Source organism: Leptodactylus fuscus, chromosome 7 (assembly GCF_031893055.1).
Source record: "Leptodactylus fuscus isolate aLepFus1 chromosome 7, aLepFus1.hap2, whole genome shotgun sequence".
Taxonomy (NCBI): Eukaryota; Metazoa; Chordata; class Amphibia; order Anura; family Leptodactylidae; genus Leptodactylus; species Leptodactylus fuscus.
Genome location: NC_134271.1, coordinates 139,188,338 through 139,208,681, shown reverse-complemented (window position 1 = coordinate 139,208,681; position 20,344 = coordinate 139,188,338).

Below are 20,344 nucleotides of genomic sequence, written 5' to 3'. Positions count from 1 at the left end.
ACATCACTGTGTGTATTATCCCTGTACTGTGACATCACTTGTGTATTATCCCTGTACTGTGACATCACTGTGTGTATTATCCCTGTACTGTGACATCACTGTGTGTATTATCTCTGTACTGTGACATCACTGTGTGTATTATCTCTGTACTGTGACATCACTGTGTGTATTATCTCTGTACTGTGACATCACTGTGTGTATTATCCCTGTACTGTGACATCACTGTGTGTATTATCTCTGCACTGTGACATCACTGTGTGTATTATCCCTGTACTGTGACATCACTGTGTGTATTATCTCTGTACTGTGACATCACTGTGTGTATTATCTCTGCACTGTGACATCACTGTGTGTATTATCCCTGTACTGTGACATCACTGTGTGTATTATCCCTGTACTGTGACATCACTGTGTGTATTATCCCTGTACTGTGACATCACTGTGTGTATTATCTCTGCACTGTGACATCACTGTGTGTATTATCCCTGTACTGTGACATCACTGTGTGTATTATCTCTGTACTGTGACATCACTGTGTGTATTATCTCTGTACTGTGACATCACTGTGTGTATTATCTCTGTACTGTGACATCACTGTGTGTATTATCCCTGTACTGTGACATCACTGTGTGTATTATCTCTGTACTGTGACATCACTGTGTGTATTATCCTGTACTGTGACATCACTGTGTGTATTATCCCTGTACTGTGACATCACTGTGTGTATTATCTCTGTACTGTGACATCACTGTGTGTATTATCCTGTACTGTGACATCACTGTGTGTATTATCCCTGTACTGTGACATCACTGTGTGTATTATCTCTGTACTGTGACATCACTGTGTGTATTATCCTGTACTGTGACATCACTGTGTGTATTATCCTGTACTGTGACATCACTGTGTGTATTATCCTGTACTGTGACATCACTGTGTGTATTATCCCTGTACTGTGACATCACTGTGTGTATTATCTCTGTACTGTGACATCACTGTGTGTATTATCCCTGTACTGTGACATCACTGTGTGTATTATCTCTGTACTGTGACATTACTGTGTGTATTATCTCTGTACTGTGACATCACTGTGTGTATTATCCTGTACTGTGACATCACTGTGTGTATTATCCCTGTACTGTGACATCACTGTGTGTATTATCCCTGTACTGTGACATCACTGTGTGTATTATCTCTGTACTGTGACATCACTGTGTGTATTATCCCTGTACTGTGACATCACTGTGTGTATTATCTCTGTACTGTGACATCACTGTGTGTATTATCTCTGTACTGTGACATCACTGTGTGTATTATCTCTGTACTGTGACATCACTGTGTGTATTATCCCTGTACTGTGACATCACTGTGTGTATTATCCTGTACTGTGACATCACTGTGTGTATTATCTCTGTACAGTGACATCACTGTGTGTATTATCTCTGTACAGTGACATCACTGTGTGTATTATCTCTGTACTGTGACATCACTGTGTGTATTATCTCTGTACTGTGACATCACTGTGTGTATTATCCCTGTACTGTGATATCACTGTGTGTATTATCTCTGTACTGTGACATCACTGTGTGTATTATCCCTGTACTGTGACATCACTGTGTGTATTATCCTGTACTGTGACATCACTGTGTGTATTATCTCTGTACTGTGACATCACTGTGTGTATTATCCCTGTACTGTGACATCACTGTGTGTATTATCTCTGTACTGTGACATCACTGTGTGTATTATCCCTGTACTGTGACATCACTGTGTGTATTATCCCCGTACTGTGACATCACTGTGTGTATTATTCCTGTACTGTGACATCACTGTGTGTATTATCCTGTACTGTGACATCACTGTGTGTATTATCCTGTACTGTGACATCACTGTGTGTATTATTCCTGTACTGTGACATCACTGTGTGTATTATCCCTGTACTGTGACATCACTGTGTGTATTATCTCTGTACTGTGACATCACTGTGTGTATTATCCCTGTACTGTGACATCACTGTGTGTATTATCCCTGTACTGTGACATCACTGTGTGTATTATCCCTGTACTGTGACATCACTGTGTGTATTATCCTGTACTGTGACATCACTGTGTGTATTATCCTGTACTGTGACATCACTGTGTGTATTATCCTGTACTGTGACATCACTGTGTGTATTATCCCTGTACTGTGACATCACTGTGTGTATTATCTCTGCACTGTGACATCACTGTGTGTATTATCCCTGTACTGTGACATCACTGTGTGTATTATCCCTGTACTGTGACATCACTGTGTGTATTATCTCTGTACTGTGACATCACTGTGTGTATTATCCTGTACTGTGACATCACTGTGTGTATTATCCTGTACTGTGACATCACTGTGTGTATTATCCCTGTACTGTGACATCACTGTGTGTATTATCTCTGCACTGTGACATCACTGTGTGTATTATCCTGTACTGTGACATCACTGTGTGTATTATCCTGTACTGTGACATCACTGTGTGTATTATCCTGTACTGTGACATCACTGTGTGTATTATCTCTGTACTGTGACATCACTGTGTGTATTATCTCTGTACTGTGACATCACTGTGTGTATTATCCTGTACTGTGACATCACTGTGTGTATTATCCCTGTACTGTGACATCACTGTGTGTATTATCTCTGTACTGTGACATCACATTCAACATGGGTATCATCGGGCCAAACATACGCCACGTGAAACTCTACTGGTAAGTAAGGATAATAAATCACATACATCTCGTGTTAGTAATGGTGATCAGAAATTAAGACTGATCACTACATTTAATTCTAGGTGGAAAGATATTTTTAAGATCCTTCAATCTCATTGGTCAGTATTACTTATGGATCCTGATGTTGCAAAATACTTACCAGAAAAACCAAGTACTACTTGGAGAAGATCCCGTAATTTACGGGATCTATTGGTCAACAGTCATTATGTGGCAGAAACTAACAACATGTTTGGTTCAAAAGGTCCAAAGTAGGGTTTTTATCCCTGTGGTTGATGTTCCATGTGTAGTTACATGCAACGGGCTACAGAATTTTCGGATTCTTCTAGCTCAAGACAATACCAGATCCGACACAATATTACATGCAATACATCTGCAGTAATTTATCATGCTACATGCCCTTGTGGCAAAATTTATGTCGGTATGACGACTCGGCCTCTTAAAACTCGGATTTCCGAGCATGTTAGTAAAATCAGAGCTGCCGCAATCACTACTGACTATGAAAGACTCCAACCCGTTCCAAAACACTTCAAGGAAGTCCACAACTGCAATCCGAATGGATTTAGAGTATGTGGCATTGACCGCATACATCTTGGTTCTAGAGGTGGTGATATAAAAAAAGAATTGAGGTGGATCGTTACTTTAAATACTGTATCCCCGTACGGGCTAAATGAGGCTGCGAACTTTGGTTGTTTCCTTTAAACCACAGTGTTTTTCCCTTGGCGTTTTTTTGTTTTAATTTTTTCTTTAATTTTTTATTATTTTTTCTTCTTTATTTTCATTTATATTTTGTGATGTTTAGTCAGGTAGCTGCTCTGTATGTTGTTCCCGTGTGATGTTGACATTAATTTATGGTGTTTTTGCTTACAGAGATTTATCCTTCCAGTACATTTTTATGGACGCAAAATCTGGTTTCAAGCACATCTCTTGAAAATTATCAAGAAGATTATAGCTATTTTAGTGATAGAAGATATATATATATACATATTTAAGATATATACTCCTTTGGGTTATTTTAATAAATATTTTAAATAAAAGTCCCCCTTTTTTTCATTTTGCAATTTTTGCACTTTTCAGTAAAAAATTCTTTTTGCTGACTTCATGATACAGCAATTATTACTGTATCTCTTCCTCACTTTTTTGTATGTATTTTGTGTCTTATATTAAGACTTATACACATGTATTGGTTTTTATTTTTTATTATTTTTATTTATTTTTATTTTTCACTTTTTTCTTGCACTTACATATTTGTATTTTTGTCACTACAATTAATAAAACTGTTTGATTTCACTCTCACACACATTATTTTTTATATCTTATTTATATGTATATGTTTATTCTGTTATTATTCATTTTGGTCACATGATTATGTGGTCAGTAGATATTACCTTGTGGATGTGCTTCTTCTTCTCCCCTTTTTTCTTAATTAATGTGGTACCTGATGTCATGCGGTCCTAAAGGTTACTTCCATACGTTATCTGTTAAGCCATTCACCTTTCGTTGGTGTGAGACGCGCCTCCTCCGTGCGCTGGCCTCATGTGACGTGATCACGTGACTTTGCGATCATGTGATCGGCACATTATTTTGTTGCCGACGCTGATGCGCATGCGCGTGGCGCCTCACATGACGTCATCACGGCGCCGGTGCGCTCTATACGCTTAATCACCAATGATTCAATTCATATCGGGGTATAAAAACAAGCTGGTCTTACCTATACACTATATGCCTCCTGAGGAAGCCTGACACCAGGCGAAACGCGTCGGGGCGTTCGGCCTAAGGGTATTTCCACTGTAGTAGCACGGACCAGCATTTTCATCATGTCCACAGGTAGTTGAGCTTTTCCTATGTTGAGATAGTGGTGACTTTTGTATTTCACTGTCACTGCATCCATTCTTTGTGCACCTGTGTGCCCCTTTATTACAGCTATTTGTAGTTTTAGTTTTTCAATGCTTGCACATTGAGCTATATTATAGCACTTATATGCTGTACATTATTTGTGAGCTTTATTATTTATATATATAGACTCTGTAGCGATACTTATAAGCATGGTGTATTTTAAGGGGTTATATTTAAAGGTGTACATCATCACTACTATCTTTTGTGTAGTGTAGCATTGATCTACTTATATAATCGTTCTGGCACTACATAGGATTTTTTCAATTGTTCCTGTGATTCAATCTTTATATTGCATGTTTATTAATGAGGGGGAAGCTACTATTGCTTATATTTTCATTATATTGATGTATGATGCAGGGTATATATCATCTGCCCCGTTTCTTATCCCTCTTTTCAATATAATTTTTCTTACTTTTAACCCCTTCCCGCCGATGGCATTTTTTGATTTTCGTTTTTCGTTTTTGACTCCCCTCCTTCTAATCCCCATAACTTTTTTATTTCTCTGCTCCCAGAGCCATATGAGGTCTTAATTTTTGCGGGACAAATTTTTCTTCATGATGCCACCATTAATTATTCTATATAATGTACTGGGAAGCAGGAAAAAAATTCAGAATGGGGTGGATTTGAAGAAAAAATGCATTTCTGCGACTTTCTTACGGGCTTTGGTTTTACGGCGTTCACTGTGCAGCCAAAATGACATGTCCCCTGTATTCTGTGTTTCGGTACGGTTCCAGGGATACCATATTTATATGGTTTTATTTACATTTTGACCCCTAAAAAAAATTCCAAAACTGTGTTAAAAAATTTTTTTTCTAAAAGTTGCCATATTCCAACGGCCGTAACTTTTTTATACGTAAGTGTACGGGGATGTATAGGGCGTCTTTTTTTGTGGGGCCGGGTGTACTTTTTAGTTCTACCATTTTCGGGAAATGTTACTGCTTTGATCACTTTTTATTCAAATTTTTATCAGAATCAAAACAGTGAAAAAACGGTGGTTTGGCACTTTCGACTATTTTTCCTGCTACGGCGTTTACCGAACAGGAAAAATATTTTTATAGATTTGTACAGCGGGCGATTTCGGACGCGGGGATACCTAACATGTATGTGTTTCACAGTTTTTAACTACTTTTATATGTGTTCTAGGGAAAGGGGGGTGATTTGAACTTTTAATTCTTTTTATATTTTTTTATATTTTTTTTAACTTTTTTTTTTTATTTTTTTTTTTTTTGCATTTATTAGACCCCCTAGGGGTGTTGAACCCCAGGGGGTCTGATCACTAATGCAATGCATTACAATGCTAATGCATTGCAAAAAAGCATCCTTTCTTTTGCAGGCTGCATAGACCAGCCTGCAAAAGAGAGGATTTGCAGACAAGTCTGGGAGCCTGTACAAGGCTCCCGGCTGTCATGGCAACGGGACGTCATCCCTGGAGCTTGCTCCAGGAGCCGGCGATCCCGGCCAAAATGGCGGCGCCCATGCGCCGCCGGGAAAATGGTGCCTCCGGCGCCTTTGACTGCGGCGCCGGAGGGGTTAATGGCTCCGATCGGTCCGGGGACCGATCGGAGGCATTAGAGCTAGTTGTCTACTGCTTAAAGCAGTAGACACCCGGCGACTATGGCGGCCATCCGGCTCCCGGGCGGTCGCCATAGTTACAGACCCGACATGCGCCGTACTGTTACGGCGCATGTCGGGAAGGGGTTAAAGTGTTTGGTCTGTTTGCTACCCTGGTCTCTATCTGTGTATTCACTAGTGTTCCATCTATTCTGCTAACCACAAATATATATATATACAATTTTATATGTAATTTTTGAATAATAAAATAGATTGATATTTTTACATATATATTGACTATTTGTATTCTTGTATGCGGCCTTACTTGTTTAGTTGGTTCTCCTATATAGAAGCAAACCAGCAAGTGCCCCATAGACAATGCCAGCCAAAATGTGAGACTACTCCAGCTGAACAGTTACAGAAGGTTGCGCCTTGATGGGGTCCAAAGGTTCCTCTGTAACAAAAGAAGACAGAAAAATATGGAATAGTAGGTGGGGGATGGGCACTGCTTTTATTGGAGCTCAGGATCCTCCGGCTACACACCAGAAGGGGGAGCCATTGTGGCGCTATGTGCACCCCTTATAATCTGCTTTTACATATTGCTTAAAGTGGTGACGGCATAATGGGGCAGGGTGTGGGTATGGCGAATGCCCGGTGAACGTCATCTGCCAGCGTGTGTAGTGCCAACAGTAAAATTCGGAGGCGGTGGTGTTATGGTGTGGTGGTGTTTTTCATGGAGGGGGCTTGCACCCCTTGTTGATTTGCATGGCACTATCACAGCACAGGCCTACATTGATGTATTAAACACCTTCTTGCTTCCCACTGTTGAGGAGCAATTCGGGGATGGCGATTGCATCTTACAACACAATGGAGCACCTGTTCATACTGCACGGCCTGTGGCGGAGTGGTGACACCACAATAACATCTCTGTAATGGACTGGCCTGCACAGAGTCCTGACTTGAATCCTATAGAACACCTTTGGGATGTTTTGGAACGCCGACTTGGTGCCAGGCCTCACCGACCTACATCGATACCTCTCCTCAGTGCAGCACTCCGTGAAGAATGGGCCGCCATTCCCCAAGGAACCTTCCAGCACCTGACTGAACGTCTGTCTGCGAGAGTGGAAGCTGTCATCAAGACTAAGGGTGGGCCAACACCATATTGTATCCAGCATTACCCATGGAGGGCGCCAGCATCTTGTAAGTCATTTTCAGCCAAGTGTCCGGATACTTTTGATCACATAGTGTAAGTCCACCCTGTTGCCGCTCCAGCAGTTAAAGCTCTGTGTAGCCCTATGGGCAGTGGTCACGTGCGGGCACACACAAGGTGAACAGGCTCCAGACGGCCCAGACAGGCCACCAGCAGAGAGGACTGTTTTTTTTTCTGCTGACAAGTACGAGTAGCATCATTACACACCCTTATCTCTGACCGCACCATTTTCAGGTGTTGTAAATTTGGTGCCATGGTCCCCATTACATGTCCTACCAATGGCAGCCAGCCACTGTCACCTATGCTTGCAGTTGCGTCAAGGAACCTGGACTGCTGCATTCTGGAACCATTTAGTATTCAGCAATGGATCCGGTTTTGAGGCCTCCTGGTGCTTCAGTCCTGCCTTTGCTGTAGAGCGTCACACTTGCCCCTTGCTAATGTGATAATCTAAGGAGTCATCGCAGTGACAGTCGGTCATCCCTAAGGCTGTATTTACACGGTGGAATCGGACGCGGATTTGGGGGCATGATATGAGGACAGTAACAGCTCAGTGATATGTATAGGCCATCCTGCCTGCATATGTGTAGTCTCTCATGGCAGGGTGGACAAATGGAATTTTTCAGCAGGATAATGCTCACCCCCACACACCAGGAATGTCTCCACAGATCGCAACACTATCTTGTCCTGCCCGGGTGCCAGATTTATTGTCAATCGAGAATTTATGGGACTGTTTAACTGTACAGTTTTCACCAATAACCTTCTCTGTTACATTCACACTGAGAGAAGTCAGTCCATTGCAACAACTCTGTCTTGGTACATGCTTTTGTCAATAAGAATTTGACAAACCCAGGAGCTCTGACTGGGTTTGTGGACAGGAGAGGTTTGCATAGCTTAGTTTTAGGGGGGTGTCCTGGCGTGCAAATTAATTGTAGGGATCCAATCTGGGGGCTATATTAATTTTAGGGGGTCTAATTAATTTCAATTATATAGTCTGGGGTCTGAATTAGGTTTAGGATTCTGGTCTGGGGTCTGAATTAGGTTTAGGATTCTGGTCTGGGGTCTGAATTAGGTTTAGGATTCTGGTCTGGGGTCTGAATTAGGTTTAGGATTCTGGTCTGGGGTCTGAATTAGGTTTAGGATTCTGGTCTGGGGTCTGAATTAGGTTTAGGATTCTGGTCTGGGGTCTGAATTAGGTTTAGGATTCTGGTCTGGGGTCTGAATTAGGTTTAGGATTCTGGTCTGGGGTCTGAATTAGGTTTAGGATTCTGGTCTGGGGAATGAATTAGGTTTAGGATTCTGGTCTGGGGTCTGAATTAGGTTTAGGATTCTGGTCTGGGGTCTGTATCAGGTTTAGGATTCTGGTCTGGGGTCTGTATCAAGTTTAGTATTCTGGTCTGGGGTCTGTATTAGGTTTAGGATTCTGGTCTGGGGTCTGTAGCAAGTTTAGGATTCTGGTCTGGGATCTGAATTAGGTTTAGGATTCTGGTCTGGGGTCTAAATTAGGTTTAGGATTCTGGTCTGGGATCTGTATTAGGTTTAGGATTCTGGTCTGGGGTCTGAATTAGGTTTAGGATTCTGGTCTGGGCTCTGTAGCAAGTTTAGGATTCTGGTCTGGGATCTGAATTAGGTTTAGGATTCTGGTCTGGGGTCTGAATTAGGTTTAGGATTCTGGTCTGGGGTCTGAATTAGGTTTAGGATTCTGGTCTGGGGTCTGAATTAGGTTTAGGATTCTGGTCTGGGGTCTGAATTAGGTTTAGGATTCTGGTCTGGGGTCTGAATTAGGTTTAGGATTCTGGTCTGGGGAATGAATTAGGTTTAGGATTCTGGTCTGGGGTCTGAATTAGGTTTAGGATTCTGGTCTGGGGTCTGTATCAGGTTTAGGATTCTGGTCTGGGGTCTGTATCAAGTTTAGTATTCTGGTCTGGGGTCTGTATTAGGTTTAGGATTCTGGTCTGGGGTCTGTAGCAAGTTTAGGATTCTGGTCTGGGATCTGAATTAGGTTTAGGATTCTGGTCTGGGGTCTGAATTAGGTTTAGGATTCTGGTCTGGGATCTGTATTAGGTTTAGGATTCTGGTCTGGGGTCTGAATTAGGTTTAGGATTCTGGTCTGGGATCTGAATTAGGTTTAGGATTCTGGTCTGGGGTCTGAATTAGGTTTAGGATTCTGGTCTGGGGTCTGAATTAGGTTTAGGATTCTGGTCTGGGGTCTGAATTAGGTTTAGGATTCTGGTCTGAATTAGGTTTAGGATTCTGGTCTGGGGTCTGAATTAGGTTTAGGATTCTGGTCTGGGGTCTGAATTAGGTTTAGGATTCTGGTCTGGGGTCTGAATTAGGTTTAGGATTCTGGTCTGGGGTCTGAATTAGGTTTAGGATTCTGGTCTGGGATCTGAATTAGGTTTAGGATTCTGGTCTGGGGTCTGAATTAGGTTTAGGATTCTGGTCTGGGATCTGTATTAGGTTTAGGATTCTGGTCTGGGGTCTGAATTAGGTTTAGGATTCTGGTCTGGGGTCTGTAGCAAGTTTAGGATTCTGGTCTGGGATCTGAATTAGGTTTAGGATTCTGGTCTGGGGTCTGAATTAGGTTTAGGATTCTGGTCTGGGGTCTGAATTAGGTTTAGGATTCTGGTCTGGGGTCTGAATTAGGTTTAGGATTCTGGTCTGAATTAGGTTTAGGATTCTGGTCTGGGGTCTGAATTAGGTTTAGGATTCTGGTCTGGGGTCTGAATTAGGTTTAGGATTCTGGTCTGGGGTCTGAATTAGGTTTAGGATTCTGGTCTGGGGTCTGAATTAGGTTTAGGATTCTGGTCTGGGGTCTGTAGCAAGTTTAGGATTCTGGTCTGGGATCTGAATTAGGTTTAGGATTCTGGTCTGGGGTCTGAATTAGGTTTAGGATTCTGGTCTGGGATCTGTATTAGGTTTAGGATTCTGGTCTGGGGTCTGAATTAGGTTTAGGATTCTGGTCTGGGGTCTGTAGCAAGTTTAGGATTCTGGTCTGGGATCTGAATTAGGTTTAGGATTCTGGTCTGGGGTCTGAATTAGGTTTAGGATTCTGGTCTGGGGTCTGAATTAGGTTTAGGATTCTGGTCTGGGGTCTGAATTAGGTTTAGGATTCTGGTCTGAATTAGGTTTAGGATTCTGGTCTGGGGTCTGAATTAGGTTTAGGATTCTGGTCTGGGGTCTGAATTAGGTTTAGGATTCTGGTCTGGGGTCTGAATTAGGTTTAGGATTCTGGTCTGGGGTCTGTAGCAAGTTTAGGATTCTGGTCTGGGATCTGAATTAGGTTTAGGATTCTGGTCTGGGGTCTGAATTAGGTTTAGGATTCTGGTCTGGGATCTGAATTAGGTTTAGGATTCTGGTCTGGGGTCTAAATTAGGTTTAGGATTCTGGTCTGGGATCTGTATTAGGTTTAGGATTCTGGTCTGGGGTCTGAATTAGGTTTAGGATTCTGGTCTGGGCTCTGTAGCAAGTTTAGGATTCTGGTCTGGGATCTGAATTAGGTTTAGGATTCTGGTCTGGGGTCTGAATTAGGTTTAGGATTCTGGTCTGGGGTCTGAATTAGGTTTAGGATTCTGGTCTGGGGTCTGAATTAGGTTTAGGATTCTGGTCTGGGGTCTGAATTAGGTTTAGGATTCTGGTCTGGGGTCTGAATTAGGTTTAGGATTCTGGTCTGGGGAATGAATTAGGTTTAGGATTCTGGTCTGGGGTCTGAATTAGGTTTAGGATTCTGGTCTGGGGTCTGTATCAGGTTTAGGATTCTGGTCTGGGGTCTGTATCAAGTTTAGTATTCTGGTCTGGGGTCTGTATTAGGTTTAGGATTCTGGTCTGGGGTCTGTAGCAAGTTTAGGATTCTGGTCTGGGATCTGAATTAGGTTTAGGATTCTGGTCTGGGGTCTGAATTAGGTTTAGGATTCTGGTCTGGGATCTGTATTAGGTTTAGGATTCTGGTCTGGGGTCTGAATTAGGTTTAGGATTCTGGTCTGGGATCTGAATTAGGTTTAGGATTCTGGTCTGGGGTCTGAATTAGGTTTAGGATTCTGGTCTGGGGTCTGAATTAGGTTTAGGATTCTGGTCTGGGGTCTGAATTAGGTTTAGGATTCTGGTCTGAATTAGGTTTAGGATTCTGGTCTGGGGTCTGAATTAGGTTTAGGATTCTGGTCTGGGGTCTGAATTAGGTTTAGGATTCTGGTCTGGGGTCTGTAGCAAGTTTAGGATTCTGGTCTGGGATCTGAATTAGGTTTAGGATTCTGGTCTGGGGTCTGAATTAGGTTTAGGATTCTGGCCTGGGATCTGAATTAGGTTTAGGATTCTGGTCTGGGGTCTGAATTAGGTTTAGGATTCTGGTCTGGGATCTGTATTAGGTTTAGGATTCTGGTCTGGGGTCTGAATTAGGTTTAGGATTCTGGTCTGGGGTCTGTAGCAAGTTTAGGATTCTGGTCTGGGATCTGAATTAGGTTTAGGATTCTGGTCTGGGGTCTGAATTAGGTTTAGGATTCTGGTCTGGGGTCTGTATCAGGTTTAGGATTCTGGTCTGGGGTCTGTATCAAGTTTAGTATTCTGGTCTGGGGTCTGTATTAGGTTTAGGATTCTGGTCTGGGGTCTGTAGCAAGTTTAGGATTCTGGTCTGGGATCTGAATTAGGTTTAGGATTCTGGTCTGGGGTCTGAATTAGGTTTAGGATTCTGGTCTGGGATCTGTATTAGGTTTAGGATTCTGGTCTGGGGTCTGAATTAGGTTTAGGATTCTGGTCTGGGATCTGAATTAGGTTTAGGATTCTGGTCTGGGGTCTGAATTAGGTTTAGGATTCTGGTCTGGGGTCTGAATTAGGTTTAGGATTCTGGTCTGGGGTCTGAATTAGGTTTAGGATTCTGGTCTGAATTAGGTTTAGGATTCTGGTCTGGGGTCTGAATTAGGTTTAGGATTCTGGTCTGGGGTCTGAATTAGGTTTAGGATTCTGGTCTGGGGTCTGACTTAGGTTTAGGATTCTGGTCTGGGGTCTGTATCAGGTTTAGGATTCTGGTCTGGGATCTGAATTAGTTTTAGGATTCTGGTCTGGGGTCTGTATCAGGTTTAGGATTCTGGTCTGGGGTCTGAAGTAGGTTTAGGATTCTGGTCTGGGGTCTGAATTAGGTTTAGGATTCTGGTCTGGGGTCTGTATCAGGTTTAGGATTCTGGTCTGGGATCGGAATTAGGTTTAGGATTCTGGTCTGGGGTCTGCATTGGGTTTAGGATTCTGGTCTGGGGTCTGAATTAGTTTTAGGATTCTGGTCTGGGGTCTGAATTAGGTTTAGGATTCCGGTCTGGGGTCTGAATAAATATACGGAATCAGGTCTGGAGTGTGATATAATTTTGGGGTGTCTGAGTTAATTTTAGGAGTCTGGGGTCTGCACCAATGTTCAATACAGAGGGTTTGAACTGATTGTATGGTTCCTTGGTCTGAATTAATTTTACAGGCCTACTGTACAAGTACGAGTACGAGAACGGGCACTTAAAGTAATGCAGATCCATAAATTCAATCAGACCCAAAACCTGATGCCTAAATTAAAGGGGTTGTCCAGGACTTAGTAAAGTTCCTATTCAAGCAGATAGGTCATCAGTATCCAACTTTTCTAGGTCATGGACAACCCCTTCAAATTACGCATCAGATTTTGGGTCGGAATGAATTTATGGGTCTGGCTTTGGTCCCGGGACTAGTCCTACTAGAGCTGTCGTGAGGTCTATCATGTGCCTTCCCGTCCGGGGTCCGGCAGTGAGGGATTGCGCTGACTGTGGCTGTTTTTGAGGTTGTGGTTAGGTAAGTGGCGATGGAGGACAGTGTGTTCAGTGTAGGCCCTGTGATCAGGTGCCAGTGAGTAAGCCGGTGACTCAGGTATCTCCTGAACATGCAATGTGTATGAGTAACCTGCTTGGAGAACACGTGGGCCAGGACATTAGTGCTTTCCCCAGCATGCCCCGCTGCAGGAATGTCCCACACTCAGTGAGCGGGGAGCACAGAGGGCACATTGTATTATTACACAGGCCCGAATAGCACAAGGTGCCCGGCTCCTAAATGAGAGCTCATTATACAGAAACTTGGCCTGGAGCAGACCATCATTAGAACATTCCTGCTCAGCGGGGTCCGGCACTGTCCATAGGACTGTCCTGGACGCTGCCCGAGCCCAGCTCCTCTTATGATCAGGACTACAGGCTGGAAACACAACAGCGGCGCAGAGTATTTCAGGCCTTGGCGTGATTTTTGGACGTTATACACATCACATCCGCAGTTTTGTACTTGTAACCACTTCAAGACTTGCTTCGGGACAAGACACATTTTTTTGGCTTTTTGGTTTTGAGGACTGTGACATTTTTTTGTTTGGGGTATTCAAATATTTTTTTGCTGATGTGGGTGCGGCAGTGGCGTTACTTTTTTATTATTAGTTTCCTTTCGGGTTTTTTTGTGCTTTTATATATTTTTTGCATTGTGCCCCCATAACTGACTTTGGATGGGGGTGGTGGGGGCATTTTAAAGGGGTTGTCCGAATTGGGGGTTTTATGGCCTATCCAGACCGATCAGCTGTACGGAGTCACTTCTAGCGCCTAGTCTATGGTCATGTGATATACAGTCTATGATCATGTGATATACGGTCTATGGTCATGTGATATACAGTCTATGATCATGTGATATACGGTCTATGGTCATGTGATATACAGTCTATGATCATGTGATATACGGTCTATGGTCATGTGATATACAGTCTGTGGTTATGTGATATACGGTCTATGGTCATGTGATATACAGTCTATGGTCATGTTATACACGGTCTATGGTCATGAGATATACGGTCTATGGTCATGTGATATACGGTCTATGGTCATGTGATATACAGTCTATGGTCATGTTATACACGGTCTATGGTCATGAGATATACGGTCTATGGTCATGTGATATACAGTCCATGGTCATGTGATATACGGTCTATAGTCATGTGATATACGGTCTATGGTCATGTGATATACTGTCCATGGTCATGTGATATACAGTCTATGGTCATGTGATACACGGTCTATGGTCATGAGATATACGGTCTATGGTCATGTGATATACAGTCCATGGTCATGTGATATACGGTCTATGGTCATGTGATATACAGTCTATGGTCATGTGATATACGGTCTATGGTCATATGAAATACAGTCTATGGTCATGTGATATACGGTCTATAGTCATATGAAATACAGTCTATGGTCATGTGATATACGGTCTATGGTCATATGAAATACAGTCTATGGTCATGTGATATACCGTCTATGGTCATGTGATATACTGTCTATGGTCATGTGACATACAGTCTATGGACATGTGATATACCGTCTATGGTCATGTGATATACAGTCTATGGTCATGTGATATACCGTCTATGGTCATGTGACATACAGTCTATGGTCATGTGATATACAGTCTGTGGTTATGTGATATACGGTCTATGGTCATGAGATATACGGTCTATGGTCATGTGATATACGGTCTATGGTCATGTGATATACAGTCTGTGGTCATGAGATATACGGTCTATGGTCATGAGATATACGGTCTATGGTCATGAGATATACAGTCTATGGTCATGAGATATACGGTCTATGGTCATGAGATATACGGTCTATGGTCATGTGATATACGGTCTATGGTCATGTGATATACAGTCTGTGGTTATGTGATATACAGTCTGTGGTTATGTGATGTACGGTCTATGGTTATGTGATATACGGTCTATGGACATGTTATACACGGTCTATGGTCATGAGATATACAGTCTATGGTCATGAGATATACGGTCTATGGTCATGTGATATACAGTCTATGGTTATGTGATATACGGTCTATGGTCATGTGATATACAGTCTGTGGTTATGTGATATACGGTCTATGGTTATGTGATATACGGTCTATGGTCATGTTATACACGGTCTATGGTCATGAGATATACGGTCTATGGTCATGTGATATACGGTCTATGGTCATGTGATATACTCTCTATGGTCATGTGATATACGGTCTATGGTCATGTGATATACTGTCTATGGTCATGTGACATACAGTCTATGGTCATGTGATATACCGTCTATGGTCATGTGATATACAGTCTATGGTCATGTGATATACCGTCTATGGTCATGTGACATATAGTCTATGGTCATGTGATATACAGTCTGTGGTTATGTGATATACGGTCTATGGTCATGAGATATACAGTCTATGGTCATGAGATATACAGTCTATGGTCATGAGATATACGGTCTATGGTCATGAGATATACGGTCTATGGTCATGTGATATACGGTCTATGGTCATGAGATATACGGTCTATGGTCATGTGATATACAGTCTGTGGTTATGTGATATACGGTCTATGGTCATGTGATATACAGTCTGTGGTTATGTGATATACGGTCTATGGTTATGTGATATACGGTCTATGGTCATGTTATACACGGTCTATGGTCATGAGATATACGGTCTATGGTCATGTGATATACGGTCTATGGTCATGTGATATACTGTCCATGGTCATGTGATATATAGTCTATGGTCGTGTTATACACGGTCTATGGTCATGAGATATACGGTCTATGGTCATGAGATATACGGTCTATGGTCATGAGATATACGGTCTATGGTCATGTGATATACGGTCCATGGTCATGTGATATACGGTCTATGGTCATGTGATATACGGTCTATGGTCATGTGATATACTGTCCATGGTCATGTGATATACAGTCTATGGTCATGTGATACACGGTCTATGGTCATGAGATATACGGTCTATGGTCATATGAAATACAGTCTATGGTCATGTGATATACCATCTATGGTCATGTGATATACTGTCTATGATCATGTGACATACAGTCTATGGTCATGTGATATACCGTCTATGGTCATGTGACATACAGTATATGGTCATGTGATATACCGTCTATGGTCATGTCACATACAGTCTATGGTCATGAGATATACAGTCTATGGTCATGAGATATACGGTCTATGGTCATGAGATATATGGTCTATGGTCATGTGATATACGGTCTATGGTCATGTGATATACAGTCTGTGGTTATGTGATATACGGTCTATGGTCATGTGATATACAGTCTGTGGTTATGTGATATACGGTCTATGGTTATGTGATATACGGTCTATGGTCATGTTATACACGGTCTATGGTCATGAGATATACGGTCTATGGTCATGTGATATACGGTCTATGGTCATGTGATATACTCTCTATGGTCATGTGATATACGGTCTATGGTCATGTGATATACTGTCTATGGTCATGTGACATACAGTCTATGGTCATGTGATATACCGTCTATGGTCATGTGATATACAGTCTATGGTCATGTGATATACCGTCTATGGTCATGTGATATACCGTCTATGGTCATGTGATATACTGTCTATGATCATGTGACATACAGTCTATGGTCATGTGATATACCGTCTATGGTCATGTGACATACAGTCTGTGGTTATGTGATATACGGTCTATGGTTATGTGATATACGGTCTATGGTCATGTTATACACGGTCTATGGTCATGAGATATACGGTCTATGGTCATGTGATATACGGTCTATGGTCATGTGATATACAGTCTATGGTCATGTTATACACGGTCTATGGTCATGAGATATACGGTCTATGGTCATGTGATATACGGTCTATGGTCATATGAAATACAGTCTATGGTCATGTGATATACGGTCTATGGTCATATGAAATACAGTCTATGGTCATGTGATATACCGTCTATGGTCATGTGATATACTGTCTATGGTCATGTGACATACAGTCTATGGTCATGTGATATACCGTCTATGGTCATGTGATATACAGTCTATGGTCATGTGATATACCGTCTATGGTCAAGTGACATACAGTCTATGGTCATGTGATATACAGTCTGTGGTTATGTGATATACGGTCTATGGTCATGAGATATACGGTCTATGGTCATGTGATATACGGTCTATGGTCATGAGATATACAGTCTATGGTCATGAGATATACGGTCTATGGTCATGAGATATACGGTCTATGGTCATGTGATATACGGTCTATGGTCATGTGATATACAGTCTGTGGTTATGTGATATACGGTCTATGGTTATGTGATATACGGTCTATGGACATGTTATACACGGTCTATGGTCATGAGATATACAGTCTATGGTCATGAGATATACGGTCTATGGTCATGTGATATACAGTCTGTGGTTATGTGATATACGGTCTATGGTCATGTGATATACAGTCTGTGGTTATGTGATATACGGTCTATGGTTATGTGATATACGGTCTATGGTCATGTTATACACGGTCTATGGTCATGAGATATACGGTCTATGGTCATGTGATATACGGTCTATGGTCATGTGATATACTCTCTATGGTCATGTGATATACGGTCTATGGTCATGTGATATACTGTCTATGGTCATGTGACATACAGTCTATGGTCATGTGATATACCGTCTATGGTCATGTGATATACAGTATATGGTCATGTGATATACCGTCTATGGTCATGTGATATACCGTCTATGGTCATGTGATATACTGTCTATGATCATGTGACATACAGTCTATGGTCATGTGATATACCGTCTATGGTCATGTGACATACAGTCTGTGGTTATGTGATATACGGTCTATGGTTATGTGATATACGGTCTATGGTCATGTTATACACGGTCTATGGTCATGAGATATACGGTCTATGGTCATGTGATATACGGTCTATGGTCATGTGATATACTCTCTATGGTCATGTGATATACGGTCTATGGTCATGTGATATACTGTCTATGGTCATGTGACATACAGTCTATGGTCATGTGATATACCGTCTATGGTCATGTGATATACAGTCTATGGTCATGTGATATGCCGTCTATGGTCATGTGACATATAGTCTATGGTCATGTGATATACAGTCTGTGGTTATGTGATATACGGTCTATGGTCATGAGATATACAGTCTATGGTCATGAGATATACAGTCTATGGTCATGAGATATACGGTCTATGGTCATGAGATATACGGTCTATGGTCATGTGATATACGGTCTATGGTCATGAGATATACGGTCTATGGTCATGTGATATACAGTCTGTGGTTATGTGATATACGGTCTATGGTCATGTGATATACAGTCTGTGGTTATGTGATATACGGTCTATGGTTATGTGATATACGGTCTATGGTCATGTTATACACGGTCTATGGTCATGAGATATACGGTCTATGGTCATGTGATATACGGTCTATGGTCATGTGATATACTGTCCATGGTCATGTGATATATAGTCTATGGTCATGTTATACACGGTCTATGGTCATGAGATATACGGTCTATGGTCATGAGATATACGGTCTATGGTCATGTGATATACGGTCCATGGTAATGTGATATATGGTCTATGGTCATGTGATATACAGTCTATGGTCATGTGATATACTGTCCATGGTCATGTGATATACAGTCTATGGTCATGTGATACACGGTCTATGGTCATGAGATATACGGTCTATGGTCATGTGAAATACAGTCTATGGTCATGTGATATACCATCTATGGTCATGTGATATACTGTCTATGATCATGTGACATACAGTCTATGGTCATGTGATATACCGTCTATGGTCATGTGACATACAGTCTATGGTCATGTGATATACCGTCTGTGGTCATGTCACATACAGTCTATGGTCATGAGATATACAGTCTATGGTCATGAGATATACGGTCTATGGTCATGAGATATACGGTCTATGGTCATGTGATATACGGTCTATGGTCATGTGATATACAGTCTGTGGTTATGTGATATACGGTCTATGGTTATGTGATATACGGTCTATGGACATGTTATACACGGTCTATGGTCATGAGATATACAGTCTATGGTCATGAGATATACGGTCTATGGTCATGTGATATACAGTCTGTGGTTATGTGATATACGGTCTATGGTCATGTGATATACAGTCTGTGGTTATGTGATATACGGTCTATGGTCATGTGATATACTCTCTATGGTCATGTGACATACAGTCTATGGTCATGTGATATACCGTCTATGGTCATGTGATATACCGTCTATGGTCATGTGATATACCGTCTATGGTCATGAGATATACGGTCTATGGTCATGAGATATACGGTCTATGGTCATGTGATATACGGTCTATGGTCATGAGATATACGGTCTATGGTCATGTGATATACAGTCTATGGTCATGTGATATACGGTCTATGGTCATGTGATATACGGTCTGTGGTTATGTGATATACGGTCTATGGTCATGTGATATACGTGTATGGTCATGTGATATACTGTCTATGGTCATGTGATATACCGTCTATGGTCATGTGATATACAGTCTATGGTCATGTGATATACCGTCTATCGTCATGTGATATACCGTCTATGGTCATGTGATATACAGTCTATGGTCATGTGACATACAGTCTATGGTCATGTGATATACCGTCTATGGTCATGTGATATACAGTCTATGGTTATGTGATATACCGTCTATGGTCATGTGACATACAGTCTATGGTCATGTGATATACAGTCTGTGGTTATGTGATATACGGTCTATGGTCATGAGATATACAGTCTATGGTCATGAGATATACAGTCTATGGTCATGAGATATACGGTCTATGGTCATGAGATATACGGTCTATGGTCATGTGATATACGGTCTATGGTCATGAGATATACGGTCTATGGTCATGTGATATACAGTCTATGGTCATGTGATATACGGTCTATGGTCATGAGATATACGGTCTATGGTCATGTGATATACGGTCTGTGGTTATGTGATATACGGTCTATGGTCATGTGATATACAGTCTGTGGTTATGTGATATACGCT